This window comes from Castor canadensis, chromosome 5, assembly GCF_047511655.1.
Source record: "Castor canadensis chromosome 5, mCasCan1.hap1v2, whole genome shotgun sequence".
NCBI classification, from domain to species: Eukaryota; Metazoa; Chordata; class Mammalia; order Rodentia; family Castoridae; genus Castor; species Castor canadensis.
The window spans coordinates 146484036-146504481 of NC_133390.1; the positions used below are offsets into that span (position 1 = coordinate 146484036).

A 20446-nucleotide genomic window follows, 5' to 3' on the forward strand; every position below is an offset into this window, starting at 1 on the left:
AAATCTTTTATATGACCAACTTATAAAAATTACGATAAAATAATTAACCATTAGTTTAAGTGATTCCAATACATTTAGGGCCCTGTATGTCTACTACTTGAAAAATATAGAGTTATAGGTATAAACTTTATCTAAATATTGTACAAATGTTTAGAGAGTTAAATGTGTTAAGTTTAATATATGTAAAATAACCAGCTCATTTTTTTTATCCAAAATGTATTACAGAGGGTGGTAAGGGAGGGGGTGGGGGCAGGGGGAGAATTGACCCAAGCGTTATATGCACATATGAATAATAAAACATTAAAAAAAAATGATATTGACAAAGAACTCAAGATTTACAGCTAAGGCACAAGAGGGTATTTTGTACAGCCCTGTTGGTTGAGGGTTAACCCCAGACCTCAGATGGGAAGGTCCCCATTTCTCTCCAACAGTTTCTAAGAAGAAACCTGGAGGAAAATATCTGAACTGACTCAGTGAATTTCATTTTAGGCTGGTCTGAGCAACAACATTCACATCAAAGGCAAGCTTATCATGAGGCTTATAATCCCTTGACAGCTATTCCTTGGTTCCTTGCAGATATTAATGCTCCTTTTCTTAACACTAACACCCAAAGCAAATTTAACAGAGAAATGTCATATTGACCTATGGAGTTTTTACTATGTCAACACTAAACATTTATTGCAATAAATTATTCAAATGGCAAAAAAACCCAAAATAAAACAAAATGCATTACATCTAAACCTTATCTATAAAATTGTCCATAAACTTTTGGTACTTATGCTGTTTATAATTAATATCATTCAGATGGGAAAAAAAACTTGCCACTTGGGCAGTCCTACTATTTAAAATTTGGTCTATATATATTTGTCTTTATATTTGTACATTATAAAAACAAACAAAAAAAGGCTATTTAGCATTACTGACAACTGTCATCCTAACTTGTAAGAGACTTAAAGTTTTAATTTCTTTCAGTATTATATACCTATTATCTTTCCTAACCAAAGACTCAAATTTTTACTCCAGGTAAAACCTAAACTAATATGTATATATAACAAGTGTTATATATACATATATATATATGTGCTAATTGTTGTGGGCTCCCTTGTATGTTAAATGTATTTATGTTTCCCAAATATATAAACCTTCTAAAATGCAAAGCTTAGGAAAACACTTTATCAAACAGGTATCCTACAAATTAAAATTGTTATTGATGCCAGCCTGTGTTAGGTTTGTATCAATGTGTTTCTAATTGTAATATGCCAGCTTGAGGGGCTGGCATAATGCTGTCAATCATATTATTACCCTACAATCCTGTGTATAATGGAAGTAACTAGACTGTACTTTCAACTGATAACTATTTTTCAAAATTTTAACCACAACTAATTCTAACTTTTTTTGTTTTGTTTTGTTTTGTTTTTATCATCTACAGTTTGGTTGATCTGTGGAGCATTTGTAGTCAGGCTCATAGACGAAGACGCTTATAAGCACCTGTCAAACAAGTTAATTTTTAAATATTTGCTTTTGCCAATTTTGTTTTGTATTTTTCTTGTAAAACTTTATACCTGGCTGGTGCCAGTGGCTCACACCTGTAATGCTAGCTACTCAGGAGGCAGAGGATCCTCCTGCGTGGTAAAGCCACCCCATACAAATAGTTCGCAAGACCCTATCTCGAAAAACCCAACACAAAAAACAGGGCTGGCAAAGTGGCTCAAGTGGTAGAACATCTGCTTAGCAAAGGTGAGGTCCTAAGTTCAAACCCCAAAACTGCCACACACAAAAAAAAATAAAAATAAAACCTGTTGCCTACCTGTTGTCTGCTGACATTCTGCAGAAGTACAACTTGTGACAATAGAAACATGAGCAGCATTTTCGACATAGTGTGACATTACCTACAGGACAAAAAGACTTAGATTTAAGAATGGGCTCCAGGTAAGCCCAGCCTAAGGGTCACTCCTCTAAACCTCTTAGTTGTTGAAATTGGGCCAAAAGGGTCTTATTGGCCCTGACTCCCACCTGACCTATTACGATCCCTCCAATGTAAGATCGGATCAGACCATCTGGGAAAAAGGTCATCCTAGTGACCAGGGACCATTAAAGTCAAACCACAGGGTGATTAATTGGTAGGTATCTTCAGAGAAAAACCATTCAGAAACAAACTACAGAAAAATCTTCTCAGAAAAGAGGGGAAGTTATCAAAATCCAAATGGAATCACTTCTGCCACCCTTCCAAAAGTAACTATAGCCAAAACATTTTAAGGAAAGGATTCACAGCCTGGCTACTTAACATACCTCTGACAGAAAGCAAACTCATATTTTTGGCCAAGGTCTTCTATTTATGTAGAGACAACAATGACTATTTCTACCGACTCCAACCATATTTCCAGTAGTCCAGGTTCATGGGATTATTAGAGAGGGCTATACAATTTATTTAACTGGATGTCTTCTGTTTCTTTGGTTTTTTTTCTTTCTTTCAACTCCCTCTTGTATTCTGCTTTATAATGGTGTTTTTATTTTTAAGCTTGAACAACGGATACTCTTGACTCATACAGTAAAGTTATTACAATTTGTTCCCTTCTCTTATATTAGTTTATCACTGGCCAAGAAACCTGCAAAGCCACATTGGCTGACATCCTAATTTTCTTAAGACTGAGGGATGTTCAAACATAAGGGGAAAAACCATAACGGATCCTGAAAAGCTGCTTTTTCTGAAAAGCATGCACTCCTTATTTGGGCCCATGATATAGCTGAAATCAAGATAAAAATTAGGAATCCCAACCTTCATTTTGTACCTATGTCCTTTGCTCTGAGCCATTCGCTCCTCCAGTCACTTTGCAGCCATCTTGGAATCCAGGAAGGAATGGACAGGAGATTAAAAACCACCTGCCAGGCAACAATAACTTTTATTGTAACAAGTACCCACCTGACCAAGCCTGAGACAATGAGCTGCTGGACCACCTGTGTTGTGGCTGCCACTGAGGGCCACAGAACACATCTGTAACTGGGATTGCTTAATAATTATGTATACCTTTCCTCCTACCCCCGATTCTTCCTCTTCTCTTTAAACTTAAAGCAAATGTCTATTTGGGGAAGATGGGTTGAAATGTTACATTTTTTCCCACAGCAACCCATTCACCACAATAAACCTCCTTTCTCTGCTCTTCACCATTATTTATCTCTTTATTTTAGGGTGTTGGGGAAAGTGACCAGACCTGACATTATGGAACCCAAGAATTTAGGCCAGAGGCCAAAAATCTTCTGTAACATGCCCATCAGTACAAAAATGTCAGCACGGGAAATCTAACACACCATGAGTTAGGGCAGAGGCCTACAAGGAACCCTAAGTGGGGGCCACTCTCTTGAGGTCTTCTCTGGCTTCAAACAGAATACTAGTATCTGCTTTCCCAGGCCACACCAGATGGAAACTCATAAATCAAGAGAAGTGGGGATAAGGGAGAGTTAGAAGCAAGCTGAAAACAGTAGGAAGGGAAAGCTGCTGGCTGATGGAGAGGGAAGACTGTGAAAGCAGAAGAGTTTTAAAAGTACAGTGGTCTTGAGCCATTTACTAAGGAGCAAGATGTCTGCAGCACCTGGAAACATAAATGGATGTAGTTACTATTCAAAAAACGATCCTGACCAATCCACACCAAAGGTTAACAGTCTTCACTTAGTAGGAAAATCTAAATCTAAAAGATGTTTTAGGATATTTTCTACCAGAAGTGCTTCAAAAAAAAAAAAATGGATAAACTGTTAGCACACACCCAGCACTCAGGATGATGATGGCAGGAGTATCACAAGTTCAAGGACAGCCTGGGCTATAAAGGGAGACTCCAGCTCAAAAAAAAAAAAAGTCAGGCTGGATATGTAGCTGTAGCGTGCTTGCCTCACATGTGCAAAGCCCTAGGTTCAATCCCTAGCACTGCAAAACAAACAAACTTAACAAAGACAGCAACAAAAAGGGGATAAGATTTAGCTGTCTGGAACAGTCCCTATGTTGAACACCTCATCTGCTGAAGAAATCACAAAGGCAAGAGAAAAATGACCCAGGACAAATCATGTTAAAGCGATGCCATGAAAAGAGGTTCTTCTCAGATGGCGTGTTTTAGTTTTTGCCCATGTTGGCATTATGCTCAGCACTTGTTAAGCCCAAAACAGGTACTTGCAGAATAGAGCTGATGCTCCCTGGGCAGAGAGGATTATATGCCCAGAGACCAGTTACTTCAACCAGGTGAGCACTGGGCCCCAAGGCCTGCCATGCGGCCTGTCATTCAAAACACTAACTCTCTTCTCTATCTTCCCCTTCCTCCAGACGCAGACCAGAAACAGAGGATGCACAAAAAACAAAACTTTAAGGCAGACCCATGACATGGTTGACCCTCACATGGGGAAAGTAACCAAGAATGGAAATTTAAAAAGAACTTCAATGTTTATCTACATTCATGCTTTCATATATAATTTTATACACACACACAGTTTTAAAGAGAATGTATGTATGTCTCTGTTCCTTGTATGCTTTTCAAGTATACATAAATAAACAGTATTTTAAAAAGCCAGAAGCAAATACGCCAGAGTCTTAAGTGCTGTAAATTCTGGGTGGCTGGTATAAAAGTTCTGGTAAATTATTCTTAAGAGTTTTTGTTATTATTATATTTTCCAAATATCTGAAAAAAATATGAGACAAATGGCTTATGTCCCCCAGAAGGTAGGTCACTAAATCATTCATCCAGATGTCCACCCTTTTAAATGCTTACTGTTTTACTATGCCTACTATTTGTCAGGCAATGGGCTGCTAGCTACAAAGGTACAATGATGAACCAAGCAAATCAAATTCTGGGCCTCCTGAATCTTTCAGTGCTTAGATCCACTTTAATACTGTGTTTCTCTCTTCCATGAAGTTCCACGAGAAGGGCTAGGAGAAGAGAGTGTTTCACTTCATTCCTCAACTGGTTTCACAGAGTAAAGCCCCAACCCCTGGTCCACGCCTTACTCAACTATGATTGTCCCTCCTCTCCTGATTCACCTCAATCTCCCTTCCCCCATCACCTTCAGGGAGCATCCAAAGTGGCTTCCCTTCTCCCCTCCCTCAGTCTCTTTGTCCTTGCTGTTCCTCTGTCTGCAACACTCACTGGACTCTTCATATGAGAGGCCTCTCACAGCCTTTAGATTTCAGTTCAAATCTCACAACCCCATCAAAAGGCCTTCCCAGACATGTTCTGTCTAAAACAACAGCCTCGCCCCATCCTCAGTCACACCATTCGACAGCTTTCCACACTCATTTAATTCATACATGCTGAGTTCTCCTACTCTCTTCCCTGTGTTGTCTCCACCCCAACCCCATTTGCCTCCTTGCTCATCAGACACAGTGGTCTCACATGGGCCTAGAACCAAGAAGATGGTGTGGAGTTAATTCCCTACCTATTTGAATATTCTCAGGGAAGTTTTCCCTGACCATCTGAGGCAATATCACAATTTCATTTGAGATTTGCTAAAATAGTAGACCTGAAAGGTTCTTACCCCCAGACACACATGAAGTGGCAACTGTGAAGTGATGGATGTGCTAAACTCAACTGTAACAATCATTTTACAATGTATATCAATCATCACATTGTACATCCGAAAATATGTTTTATATGTCAACTATACCTCAATTAAACTGAAAATACAAATTTTAAAACTTCAGCCTATCTACTCCCTCCATCTCATCCCTGATACTTTTTACCTTTTTTTACTTTTTCTTGTTGGATCGTAGTTGCTGTCTATTAGCATACCCTCTAATTAAAGTATCTATTTTGGTTATTACTAATGGCCTATCTCCTTTACTCGAATGTGACACCCATAAGGGAAGAAATGTATGTCTGTTTTGCTCATTCACATATACTAAGGATCTCAACAGTGCCTCAGTAAGTATGTGATATTGAACAAACCCATCTCATTGCAATTACAAATATCTTTTTGCTTGTTTATTTGACTATTTATTCACTATGTATTTCTCTCAAGATAGCCAGAGAGAAAATACAAGCAACATGAGGAAACAACCTCTTATTTATCCATTTGCCCAGCAGGTAGAAAAAAAATCCAACACATTTGAGGTGTGCAGCAAATCCATGAAACAAAAAAATGACCCTGTCAGACTGGGTCCCATGTGAGTTTTTGCACAAAGGGACTTCATGGTAATCAGCTACCAATTTTCCTCTGATTCCCACCAAGACTCTTAACCATCTTTAAACGAATCATTGTTTTAACTAGCATAATCACAACGCAAAAATAATTATTTCACTTATTATGTGCCCCAAGTTTGGAAGTCAACTTTAGACTACAATTACAATTTAAATCCCAGTAGTAAACAAACAGCTTTGCATTTTACGTTACCATGAAGTTCTCTCCAGGTTTGTTCTTCAGAGCCAAAAAAATGTTGACACAGTTGCACACCAAGTTTCAACATGCTGATCATGTTAAAATAGTGCACAAGAAATATTTTTCCACTTTATAAAAAGCCAGACTGTTTACATGCTTAAGTGGCCAGAGACTTTGCTATCTGTGTGTGGTCCTGAAGTTTCAATATCATAACCATGAGTACAAAGTGGAGCAGCATGCAGAAAACTAGTTTATGTAGTTCCATGGCCAAAATGGGAATCAAGATGTTACCATGCAAGATCTCATAAACAGGCAGGTTAGAGGGGGAGGGACGCCTTAAAATCTAATTTTAATACATTTTTGGAGAAAAATAACTTAATATAACTGGGTTATATGCTTACATATATAATATAGAAATACATATATTATTAAATAGAGAGGGAGGGAGAGAGAGAGAGAGAGAGATGATAGAAACAGCTTACCAGGTCTTTGGCCTACAGATTTCTTGCAAAAATCACACAGAAATATGCTGTGCACAGCATTAATTAACTACAAGTCCAGAGTCAAGTTATAGAAAAGATCTATGAAACAGTTACCAAACAGAAATCATCAGTACAAACATGAGAGAGATGAGAGGTGTTGGCTCAATACAGGCCCTGTGTGACCTTCCAAGAGCACCCACAAGAGGAGGAACCCCAAGTTCACAGCCCAGCCAAAGGAGATGAAATGCCCTGTCTTCTGTGTCTTTCCCATTTTCCAAGTAGCATGGTTTTGGTTGACAATAATTTAGTCTTTCTTCAAGCTACAAATAGAATTTATACAAGGGCTTCGCCCCATCCAGACAAGATATAAGTAAAAAAGAGACCTCACAGAAAGAAAAATTATCTACTTCTGACTAACTGAAGACATGCACACATTCCCAGAGTCTACAGTTTAAATGCTCAGGACGGTTTCTGGATTCTGGGCTGTTTGCATTTATCATTCCTCTAAGTCCCCAAATGCTTCAGGTTAGTGAGCACTACCGGTTCACACATTTTTAATAGCTCTCTGCTTAAAAAAAGTTCTTAGTACACTGTACCTAAACAAAAAAATAAATCATGTAATGTAAGCAGGTTCATGTTGCAACATGAAATGCCATTTCCCGTTTGACTGCCAAATACACAAACTGCTATTCTCAGTTGACTGAATAAGTGAAATAATAGTACTCCATTAAATTTTTTCCTTTGCATTATTTTTTCCTCTTCCAGTTTCTTTTACAGAGTCTTCTGTGGCTATAGGTCAAGATAGATTTCCTGTTGCTATGAGAACACGGTAAATAAAACAACTTTAAAATTCACTTTGGGGGTATGGAGCCTTCACATTTACGGCTATCTAAGCCATGCTGGGTGTGGACTGTGCACTCTTCACTACAGGCAGTGGATCATGGCCATCTAACATGGCATCATTCCATTGTGACTGCCATCTTTCTTGCCAGGAAAACCCCAGAAGCCTCACAGAGGTCCTCCAACTGCTGAGACTTTTACAACAGATCTAGAAATGGTCTCCTGCGCTGCAAGGAAGTGTCTGCCGAACATGTGCTTTGCCCCCCACAATAATGCCACACAGTACAGATTAAAATGAAGGCCCTAGGGTACCTCTGAAGGACAGGATAACGGAAGAAAGGACCTCTGAGAAAGAGCTGTTTACATACAAGAGATGCTAATCACTTTAACTGTCCTGCAGCTTTCCAGATCTGCCTCACTAGTGGTCTGAGAACCCTCACAAAGGACTAGAACTATTCCTGCAGGAGGGTGGTTCTTTCTGTATTGTCACGGAGTTCCCATTCGGTTGATCTGTCCATTCTTCCAATGCTCCTGCACCTCAGAAAAAGAAAGAAGGTACACCTGATTCACTTTACTAAGCCATACCCCAAGAGTTTGAGGACCAAAAACCCCAGTCCTAAGGCAAACTAGTTAATAAAGATGTCAGTATTTAGGAAAGCTCAACATGTCAGGAAAAGTCAAGTCTGTTCTCTACCCTTAAACTATCTATGCAGAATGTTATTGGTCGAAGTAAGTTCCCTAAACAAATATTAGACTAAGTCTTAGAACTCTCAGGGCCTGTGAATGTGATCCTATTTGGAAATATGGCCTTTGCAGATGTAATTAAGTTGTGGCAATTAGGAGGACCTTCATCCAGTAATAGTTATCTTATAAAAAGAGAAGAACCGACAGAGAGATGCCAAGGTCCAAGATTAAGATGTACCTACAAGCTAAAGAATGCTAAGGATTGGAAAAAACAAAACAAAACAGGAGAAACTCCAAAGGGTAACAAAGTATAATTCCCTGGAGTCACTGAAGAGAAAGTAGGGCTCTGCCAACACCCTCATTTCAGAGCTTTACCCTCTGGAACACTAAGATAACAAAGTACTCTTGTTTTAAGCTACCTAGTTTGTAACACTTTGTAATAGCCCAGCCCTAGAAGCCTAGCACAAAGAGCAATTCTTATGTTAAGCTAAACAAAGAAGTCACAACCTTTCTGGATGGAAATGCCTTTTAGATAAAGTGAAGCTTCTTGTGAAAACAGAAGGTATAGACATCAAATCCTCCTGTAGCAGACTACCCAAAGAGCAATTTCACAGGAAATAGCACATGTGACACAAGAAACTAACACCTAACAATGTCTGGTCCCACACTTTCTAGGTTGTTTCAATGCTCCATCCAACCCAGCCACACCTCTAGGCAACCTACACTCAAATGGGTCAGCTGACGGGGGGACCCAGCAGCTACTTCAACGTGGTGGCACTCTGGAAAACAACAAGCTGGCAGACCTAAGAGGACTGCACTATATATCTGCCCTTGAGTCCCACCTTAACTTAAGCACATAGCACAGACACGTTCATATCCAGGAACCCTGCTGACAGAGGCAATGTGCAAGACAGACAGCAAAACAAACCATAACAAGATGGCCGGCCCCTGGTTGTATCAATGCTGGAAAGGGGTCTTTGTAAAGGAACCCAAGCTTGGCACAACACCTAGCAGAACCAGGCTCATGGTCACCAATGCCCTGGTTAAATAGCAACAAAGACAGTACAAGTCATCAAGTCTAAAGGGCTAAATAAATGCCCATTTTTTAAGTGCTACTAGTACACATTGGCACACACATCAAAGATTTACTGAGCACCTATGTGGCAGGTATTGTTTTAGACATAAAAAGGCAACTATAAATAAACTAGGTAAAAAATCTGTCTTTTGGCAAGTTTGTGTTGTAATTGGGATAAAAAGGGGGAAAAGGTAAAATAGATGTCATATTAGATTGATGATTCAAGTACAATAGGAAAGTATAATGCAGAGAATAGGATAGAAAATGGTGAAGATGGGGGCAGTAAGCCTCAAGGAAAAAATAATATCCAGGAGAAGGAGTGCATATTTCAAGCATCTGGAGGGGAAGCATCCGAGGCAACCGGTGTGGCAAAAGTAAAGGCCATGAGATTGGGACTGGAGCTGCAAGTTGGTGTATGGGCACTAAGCCAGTTTAGAGGGCCTTGAGGGAGGACTCTACACAACACAGCTTGGATCAAATTTGAACACTCAAGCACTGGAGCAATGCAATCCCATGAGCAGACTCATTCTGCTGCTGTGGGAGGACAAGCTGAAGGTAGTCAAGGACACAGAGACCAGGGAGGAGGCTCCTACGATATGTGCCTCCCCAGCTCTACCAAGCATGTGCAGTGTGCCCCACTTCCACCACAGAGCAGTGATTAAAATGAAGAGTCATTTCTCCTCACTTTTATAAACACCAAGGAATATGAATCTTTGCCAATATGGTACCTATAGTTAACCCCCTTCTGGATACCTGTGTATCCTAAAGAAAAACTAATGAATTGCAATTTCAGTTCCACCCAAGGAAAACTCTCTCCATTCTTTGTTCCATGAAACTACATGCAAATTAAAAAATCACAGCCAGTTTTAGTTAAGGAGAAATAATCTACACTATTCTTCACTGTTCTGTACGTACTATGCACATTACCTTATTACACAGGCATTCAAACTTTCCTTAGAAAAGCAAAAGTATGTTTCCTAAAAGTTCTTATAACAAAACATTATTACTCTGTTAAAAAATAAACTGTGACTGACAAGAAAATGAGAAGCAATTCATACATTAGGACATAAATTTTTCTTAATGGTGCTAACAAGTCTTATTTCACCACCAGACCTTTTTAAGTCTATTTGTCTTGATAAGTAGAAGCAAGTAAAACATGTCATCTGGCACAAATGCCATCTCTTTGTAGCTGTACACTAAGTCTTTGGTAGCCCTGGCCACCAGCATCAAGAACTAGCAGCAGTCAAGAGGAAGTGAAGCAATAGGGCTTCTGTGGACACAGAAGTACTTATGAGCAGTACCACCTCTGAAGGAAGGGTTCTGCTACAATGGATGAACACTTCATCTTTAGTACCCCACTCCTCTCTAGAGGGAGTGTAACTAGCACTTTAGCAACTGCAATTTGTCAAGTGCAACTCTTCAGTGAAGGCAGATTCAATTTGCAGACGAGAACAGCTCCTTTTCAAAAAAGCTCTAGTTCCTTTACTATTTACTAGCAGCTTTTTGAAAGGGTATATTGTGGAGGGAATGGAGAATAACAAATAAAAACCAAATTTAAACTGATGTGTTTTCTTCTTTGATGTAAATGGAAATCTTTCTGTACTAGTTAAGAGTATAAGTTGTGGAGTAAGACACCTTGGGAAGGCATGGTGACTGTCTAAGTGCTTTAAGGTTCTTCAAAGAACAAAACCTAAAGGATGTGTGCATGGATACACACACACACACACACACACACACACAGCCACAGAGAAAGAGACTAGTTTTAAGAAACTGACTCACACAATTATAGAAGCTAGTAAGCCTGAAATCTGCAGGGTAGGCCACCAGATTAGAGTCCCAGGAATGAGTTGATGTGGCTAGATTGAGTCTGAAGGTCTGTCTAGAGGCAGAATACCTTCTTTGAGGACTTTAATCTTTGGGGCTTTCAATTGACTGGATGAGGCTTACAAACATTCTGGAGGATAATCTGTTTTATTCAAAGTCTATTACACTAAATGGAACTGGGTCTAGATGGCCAGTAACTTAGTACTATGGCTAGCAAAGTGACACATAAAATTAATTATCATACTTGGTTTCCTATTCCAAAAAAGAAAAAAGTACAAAAGATAGCTGTGGTTGTTGCTCTATATAAGATAATCCAATAAAATGCATACTAGCACTCATATGTCAAAAGGGAATTTATTTACTTATAAATGCTGGCCACCACTGTCATTATTACCATCACCACTACCAACAGTATTTCTACTACACAGTAACTGTAGTATCTTCACCTGTTTTAGTCATCATCGGGACAAGTACATATAGCTGAACTTGTACTTCATATGGAACTTTAATGATTTATTTTTAGGTATAATTCATGTAATAACAGTAGAAAAGGAAGCTCAGCCAATGAACACATGAAAGATTGACTGATTATACACTACTATGAAGCACAACCTCAGTGTAGGCACAGCCTTAACCTCACACATTCTACACTTGATGTGAGTTTGGAAGCATCCTCATCATTATCTATAAAGCAAAACTGATTATAAAGTAGTACTTGGGACATGGGGTAAGGCAAAGGATATAATGGTTGGTCCTTACTAATGTCCATACTTTTCCTCACATGGAAAAAAACTACATGTAGAATCTGACACAAAACATAAATGCAAAGTCTTCTCTTTCTAAACCAAACTCAGACCACAATGTCTAAAGGTCCTTTTGTATTATTCTGACAAAAAAGGTGTTTTTGAACTATCTAAAGACTTAAAATGCAATCACAGCTTCTCTTCATCATTGACATTTGTTATTTCCTTGAATTCATTTGTTGAACTTATTTGTACTTTTGATAGCAGCCATAACCATGATTAATATATGTACGTACACACCCTGCATATATACACACATATATTTACTCTATTAGATCCACTTATACCCAAGTCATAGTTTTTAATGAAAACACAGTATTTATCTTTTATCATTTTGGTTTTTAAACAGCTAAGTTTTTTATGTCAGAGAAATACACGCACTCCCACGTTTGCTAGAGCACTAATCTCAACAGCCAAAACACAGGATCAACTAAGGTTGTCCATTGATGCATGAAGAAACTGTGGTATAAACGCATAATGGAAGAGTTTTAAGCCATAAAAAAAGAATGAAATTTTGTCACTTATGGCAATGTGGATGGAACTGGAGGACATAATATTAAGTGAAAAGAATCAGCCACAGAAATAAACATGTGGCATATTTTCACTCATTTGTGGAAGATAAAATTCTGATCTCATAGCATAAGAGTAAAATATGGTCAGGACAGACTAGGAAAGGGATTCAGAGATGATAAAAAAAAAATTAGATGGTATCAAAATATAGTTAGGTAGGAGGAATTAGTTGTAGTGTTCTGTAGAAATAGGGTAACTCTAGTCTATAACAATTTATGATATATTTCAAAATACCCAGAAGATCTGAAGGTTCTAAATACATAGATATGATAAATGTTTGAGGAGCTGGAAATACTAGTTATCCCGATTTGATTATCATATATTATATATGAAACTGTCATACTGTACTCCATATGATTATATGTCAGTTTTTTAATTTGAAAGCACTCAAAAAAGATAAGCTTTTAAAGTATCTATTATCTCAGATTGAATGGATTCTACGCTATTCTCTGTGAAGGGGTAAATAATGGCTTTATTCTCATGTAAAGGCACATCTCTTAGCATTTTCAGGGAAAGGAGAAAATTTTTCTTATCTGTAGATAATATTTTTACTATGTTTGACTATTTCTAGTCCCATTAATACACATGAAGGTGAAACATTAACCTTCACAGAAATTATATATGCAAGAGACCACTGTTTTTTTTTTCTAACAGCAACCCATTAAAGGGTCTTGAAATCAGCTTACTCATTTACACCAAATGGTCTGTTTGTTTCTTTTTTGCTGCTGTTGTTGAGACAGAGTTTCACTATGTAACCAGGCTAGTCTCAAACTCACAATCTTCCTGCTATGTTTTGGTTTTTTTGCGGTACTGGGAGTTGAACTCAGGGCCTCCACCTTGAGCCACTCCACCAGCCTTTTATGTTAGGTATTTTTGAGACAAGGTCTCCGGGAATTAATTGCCCGGGGCTGGTTTTGAACTGCGATCCTCCTGACCTCTGCCTCCTGAGTAGCTAGGATTACAGGCGTGAGCCACTGGCGCCTGCCTATCTATGTTTTTTAAGTGAATAAAATAAATAACCTAGATTCGAATAAAGCAAATTATATGTCATAAACCAAAAGTTTCATGACACTTTCATTTCTAATGTATGTAATGAATGCATGTATATTGCGTGCACATGCATTATTGTGTATATATGTGCTTGGGTACTTGAAATCATAAAACGTATCTTATTACACTCAGAGTCAAGTTCAAAAAGAGACCAATGTTCTTCATTTAATTAAAGAGGTTCAAGCCACATATAAGAATCAAAGTAAAAAAAATCTATTATTAGACCCAAATTATGTTTCATTAAAGAAATTAGTAACATGGCAAATATAAATAAAAATTTATTCACACATATAGTTAAGATAGCAATGATTATAATAAAGAGATAAGTTAAGGAGTGAACTGGCTTAATATCTAAAATATATTTCATTCTTAGCTGTAATTATCCTCAGTAAGAACTTACTATCCGAAGGAAAGTTCCTCAACATTATAAAAGCTATATATGACAAACCTACAGCCAGCATTATACTTAATGGAGAAAAATTAAAACCATTCCCTCTAAAATCAGGAACCAGACAAGGATGCCCACTATCTCCACTCCTATTCAACATAGTACTGGAATTCCTAGCCAGAGCAATTAGGCAAGAAGAAGGAATAAAAGGAATACAAATAGGTAAAGAAACTGTCAAAATATCCCTATTTGCAGATGACATGATCCTATACCTTAAAGACCCAAAAAACTCTACTCAGAAGCTTCTAGACATCATCAATAGCTATAGCAAAGTAGCAGGATATAAAATCAACATAGAAAAATCATTAGCATTTCTATACACTAACAATGAGCAAACGGAAAAAGAATGTATGAAAACAATTCCATTTACAATAGCCTCAAAAAAAATCAAATACCTAGGTGTAAACCTAACAAAAGATGTGAAAGACCTCTACAAGGAAAACTATACACTTCTGAAGAAAGAGATTGAGGAAGACTATAGAAAGTGGAGAGATCTCCCATGCTCATGGATTGGTAGAATCAACATAGTAAAAATGTCGATACTCCCCAAAGTAATCTACATGTTTAATGCAATTCCCATCAAAATTCCAATGACATTCATTAAAGAGATTGAAAAATCTACTGTGAAATTTATATGGAAACACAAGAGGCCACGAATAGCCAAGGCAATACTCAGTCAAAAGAACAATGCAGGAGGTATCACAATACCTGACTTCAAACTATATTACAAAGCAATAACAATAAAAACAGCATGGTACTGGCACAAAAACAGACATGAAGACCAGTGGAACAGAATAGAGGATCCAGATATGAAGCCACACAACTATGAGCAACTTATCTTTGACAAAGGAGCTAAAAATATACGATGGAGAAATAGCAGCCTCTTCAACAAAAACTGCTGGGAAAACTGGTTAGCAGTCTGCAAAAAACTGAAACTAGATCCATGTATATCACCCTATACCAAGATTAACTCAAAATGGATCAAGGATCTTAATATCAGACCCCAAACTCTTAAGTTGATACAAGAAAGAGTAGGAAATACTCTGGAGTTAGTAGGTATAGGTAAGAACTTTCTCAATGAAACCCACAGCACAGCAACTAAGAGATAGCATAGATAAATGGGACCTCATAAAACTAAAAAGCTTCTGTTCATCAAAAGAAATGGTCTCTAAACTGAAGAGAACACCCACAGAGTGGGAGAAAATATTTGCCAATTATACCTCAGACAAAGGACTGATAACCAGAATATACAGGGAACTTAAAAAACTAAATTCTCCCAAAACTAATGAACCAATAAAGAAATGGGCATGTGAACTAAACAGAACTTTCTCAAAAGAAGAAATTCAAATGGCCAGAAAACACATGAAAAAATGCTCACCATCTCTAGCAATAAAGGAAATGCAAATTAAAACCACACTAAGATTCCACCTCACCCCTGTTAGAATAGCCATCATCAGCAACACCACCAACAACAGGTGTTGGCGAGGATGCGGGGAAAAAGGAACCCTCTTACACTGTTGGTGGGAATGTAGACTAGTACAACCACTCTGGAAAAAAATTTGGAGGCTACTTAAAAAGCTAGACATCGATCTACCATTTGATCCAGCAATACCACTCTTGGGGATATACCCAAAAGACTGTTACTCCAGAGGCACCTGCACATCCATGTTTATTGCGGCACTATTCACAATAGCCAAGTTATGGAAACAGCCAAGATGCCCCAGCACTGACGAATGGATTAAGAAAATGTGGTATCTATACACAATGGAATTTTATGCAGCCATGAAGAAGAACGAAATGTTATTATTCGCTGGTAAATGGATGGAATTGGAGAACATCATTCTGAGTGAGGTTAGCCTGGCTCAAAAGACCAAAAATCGTATGTTCTCCCTCATATGTGGACATTAGATCAAGGGTAAACACAACAATGGGATTGGACTATGAGCACATGATAAAAGTGAGAGCACACAAGGGAGGGGTGAGGATAGGTAAGACACCTAAAAAACTAGCTAGCATTCGTTGCCCTTAATGCAGAGAAACTAAAGCAGATACCTTAAAGCAACTGAGGCCAATAGGAAAAGGGGACCAGGAACTAGAGAAAAGGTTAGATCAAAAAGAATTAACCTAGAAGGTAACACCCACGCACAGGAAATCAATGTGAGTCAATGCCCTGTATAGCTATCCTTATCTCAACCAGCAAAACCCCTTGTTCCTTCCTATTATTGCTTATACTCTCTCTACAACAAAATTAGAGATAAGGGCAAAATAGTTTCTGCTGGGTATTGAGGGGGGGAGCGGGAGGGGGTGGAGTGGGTGGTAAGGGAGGGGGTGGGGGCAGGGGGGAGAAATGAACCAAGCCTTGTATGCACATATGAATAATAAAAGAAAAATGAAAAAAAAAAAAAAAGAACTTACTATCCAATTGCTTGTGTTCTTTTTCCTACTTAGAGGAAAACAGGTAAATGAGAACTGCCATTGTTATTATCTAGACAGGGTAGAATATGATCTCAAAATAAGTTTGTCCAAAGGAAGAAACATATATATGAATAAATGAATAAAAAAACAAAGGAGGAAATATTTTTAAATTGGATGATTTTCAAAAAGAATTTTAACATAGATATTTAAAAATCCCAATTCTAAGAATAAGTAACAACAATTTGGTCACAACAGGGTGTAAGACACAATTACCAATTGTGAATTATCACACACTAAAAACAGTTGGGTTAATTACAAAGAACCTATGATCAACTTACTTAAGTAACTCTATTACTTAAGTCCAAGTATATCCATATTTGCAATAAATGTTACCTATGAACAGATTATTACACTAGGCAAAAGAAAAAATAAAAAAAGAATCCAGCTACTTGCCCCTAGAGATGATGCAAAGAAATGGTTGGAAAAACAAATGCCTAACAAATTTTAAGCATAAGAAAAACTTGTGAAGATTAACACAAGACACAAAGAATCTTCTCATATCACTAAAGATGAATATCTGCTAATGTAAACAAAATATCTATGAGAATGATAGAATAATCATGAATCTTCATACTTAGCAACACAGCTTTGAAAAATTTAAAGCAAAACTGACAAAATACAAAAACCAGCAAATCTATAACCAGAAATACTAAAAGAAACTGAGGAATCAGGCAAAACATTTGAGGGATGAAATTTAAAAATAATTAGCCAGGCACTGGTGGTTCATGTCTGTAATCCTAGCTACCTGGGAGGTTGAGATGGTGTTTTGAGGCCAGCTGGGGCAAATAGTTCGCAAGACCCCATCTCCAAAATAACCAGAGCAAAATGGGCTGTAGGCCAGCTCAAATGGTAGAGTACCTGCTTTGCAAGCGCAGAGCCCTGAATTCAAACCTCATCCCACACACAAAAAAAATTAAATTGATCTGTATTTTACATAAATCCTGCATTTAAAAAGACAGAATATAAATTTTCTAAATTACACATTGAACATTTATAAAAACTGACCATGTGTCAGATCAGAAGCAAGTCTCAACAAAGTGCCTTCTCTATTGTAGGCAGTTAAATTAGAAATTGTAATAAATTTAATTTTGTTTGTCGCAGTGCTGGGGATCAAGCACAGGACTTTGAGCATGCTAGGCAAGCACTCACCACTGAGCTACATCCCATTCACAAAAATGTTCTTACAAAGTATTTGTCTGACAAATTTACAATGTCAGATTAAATCGAAGATATTTAGAAATATTTAGAAATTAACCATGATGAAAGTACATCCAGTTAAAGTAATACTTAGGGGCTGGAGGCAAAGCTCAAGGGGTAGAGCACCTGCCTAGCAAGTCTTGGGTTCAATCCTCAGTACTGAGATGAAACAAAACCTTATAGTCATATTTACTTATTATCTTAATTTAAAAATAATAATTGTATGAATACAATGTGCTATTTTGATATATGTGTAAAAAGTGAAATGATTAAATCAAGTTAATTAGCACACCTGCCACCACATTTGCTTACCATTCCTTGGAGTGACACTTGAAATTTACTCATCAGTTTTGAAATATTCAACACATCATTAACTATCATCACCATCTGTATAATAGATCTCCAAAAAATATGCCTTCTTTCTAACTGAAACTCTGTACCCTTTAACCAACATCTCCTAATTCCCTAACACTCATTATTATGTGTATTTTCTAAAATACAAGAAGCACTCAAAAGAAATTCAATTTAGAATAAACTAGACAAATTGAAGGAGAAACAACGATAAAGGGGGAAGAAGGAAGAAGAGAGAAAGGTAGAAGGGAAGACAGCAGAAATTGAACAGAAATGGAAAAAATATCAAATAGAACAAAACCATATTCTGGTTCACTAGAAAAACTAATTAGCCAGGCAAACCTCTATCCTAAATAAATAATATTGCATAAAAAGGAGACTACAACCTTAAGTAAAGGGTTTTTCAAAATCAAAGGAAATCTATAATTAATTCTATGCTAATACATTTGAAAACATGAATGAAACAGCTGGTTCTCCAGAAAAACTAACACAGATACAAAAAATATTAAAATGTGTATAAACCAATAGTGTTAAAGAAACTAAACTATCCCTGGTTTTCTAGCAATCAGAAAAAAAAAAATTTAAAAAAAAAAAAAAAGCTAAACCAAAAATCAAGCCTGTATTCTACTCCAAAACCATGACCCAGGCAGTTTCACAGCTGAGTTCAACTTTCTTATCAAAATAAGAGAGTTTAGTAAATGTAGTTTCAAAGTAAATCTAATGAAATGAATAAATCATCTCAATCCTCTGATAACCTGTCATAGAACAGAATAAAAGATCTAATTTATACTAGCAACCAAAACAAAATAGCTAGAAATAAACCTGATAAAATATTTTGTTTATGACCTCTAGGTACCTTGTTCAAAGACCTACAGTACTAAGACTGGAATGCTCCCCAATTCATCTGTTGATTCAATGTTACCTGAATCGTAATCCCAAATTTTAAAGGAACATCAAAGACTCCAGAGTAGCCAAGACAATTTTGAAAATGAAGAAAGCAGTAAATGGACTTATTTGATGAAGAGTTATGATGTTACAGTAATCAAAACAGTTTATATTGATATAGGAAAAGACAAGAGGCAAAAACAATAATATGCAGGTCAAATACATCAGTGTTTATCTGGATGATAATATATGGCAGAAGAGCATTATAGGGAAAGGGTAAGTTGTTCTGGGGCAACTGGTTATCCATCTGTAATTAAAATAAGGTAGAAACCTATCTGATGCCACAAACAAAACTAAACATTGTCATCCCTTCGTATCCATATGGGATTGGTCTAGGACCCCTGAGAATATCAAAACCTGTGGATAACCAAGTTTTTATATGAAATGACATAGTATTTGCATATAACCTATATATATTGTCCAGTATACTTTCAGTCATCTCTAGATACTTATAATTGCTAATACAATGCAAATTTTATGTAAATGGTATTATACTATATTGTATAGAGAACAAGAACAAGAAAAAAAGTCTACATGTGCTCAGTACATGTATTTTTTTGGTTTTTTTTTGGTTTCTTGAAACAGGGTCTTGCTATGTAGCTTGGACTGGCCTCAAACTCAGTGTATAGTCCAGGTTGGCCTTGAACTCCCAATCCTCCTGTCCCAGCCCCTCAAGTGCTGGTATTATTGGTGTACACCACCATGCCCTGCTTCAAATGAAGTTTTTTTTTTCCCCAAGTATTTTTGATCTGTAATTGGATGAACCCGTGGATGTAGAACTCACAAATAAGGAGTACTGACTATACCAAGTGGCATAAAGATCCAATAAATATTCTCAAAGCTGAGCATGGCAGTATACACCTGTAAACACAGCACTAGGGAGGCTAAAGGAAAAGGATCACAAGTTCATTGGAGACCAATCTACACTAGTGAGTTCAAGGACTGCTACAGCTACATAGATAAGACCCCTTTCAAGAACATATAGGACACATTTTGGTTGAAGAGGTATTTTTTCAGTCACACCAAAACAGCCTGATAAATCAGATTATATTAATGCTTCAACTTATTCCAACAAAGACAACCACAGACAAAGTAAAAGGCTAAGTCACAGATTAGTATTTTTACACACATGACACACAATCAGTATATAGGATAATGGTTATATTAAAAGATAAAGACAGGACTGGAGGTGTGGCTCAAGTGGTAGAACATCTGCCTAACAAGCTCAAAGCCCTGAGTTCAAACCACAGTTCTGAAAAAAAAAAAAAAAGACAATATGCAAAAAGTGAATAAAGGATATCAACCAGTTATCTACAGAATAACAACAAAATACCTCATTTAATACCTAAAG

The 20446-nt window shown here is 37.2% G+C and overlaps 1 protein-coding gene across 1 annotated transcript in view; it reads right to left on the reverse strand.

Annotated features, from left to right (window-relative positions):
* Slx4ip (SLX4 interacting protein) overlaps positions 1-20446 on the reverse strand; it is a 230927-nt gene that overhangs the window by 143297 nt on the left and 67184 nt on the right. The window contains 1 exon segment of the mRNA XM_074074342.1: positions 1808-2880. The gene's annotated coding sequence lies outside the window, so the exon portion shown is untranslated.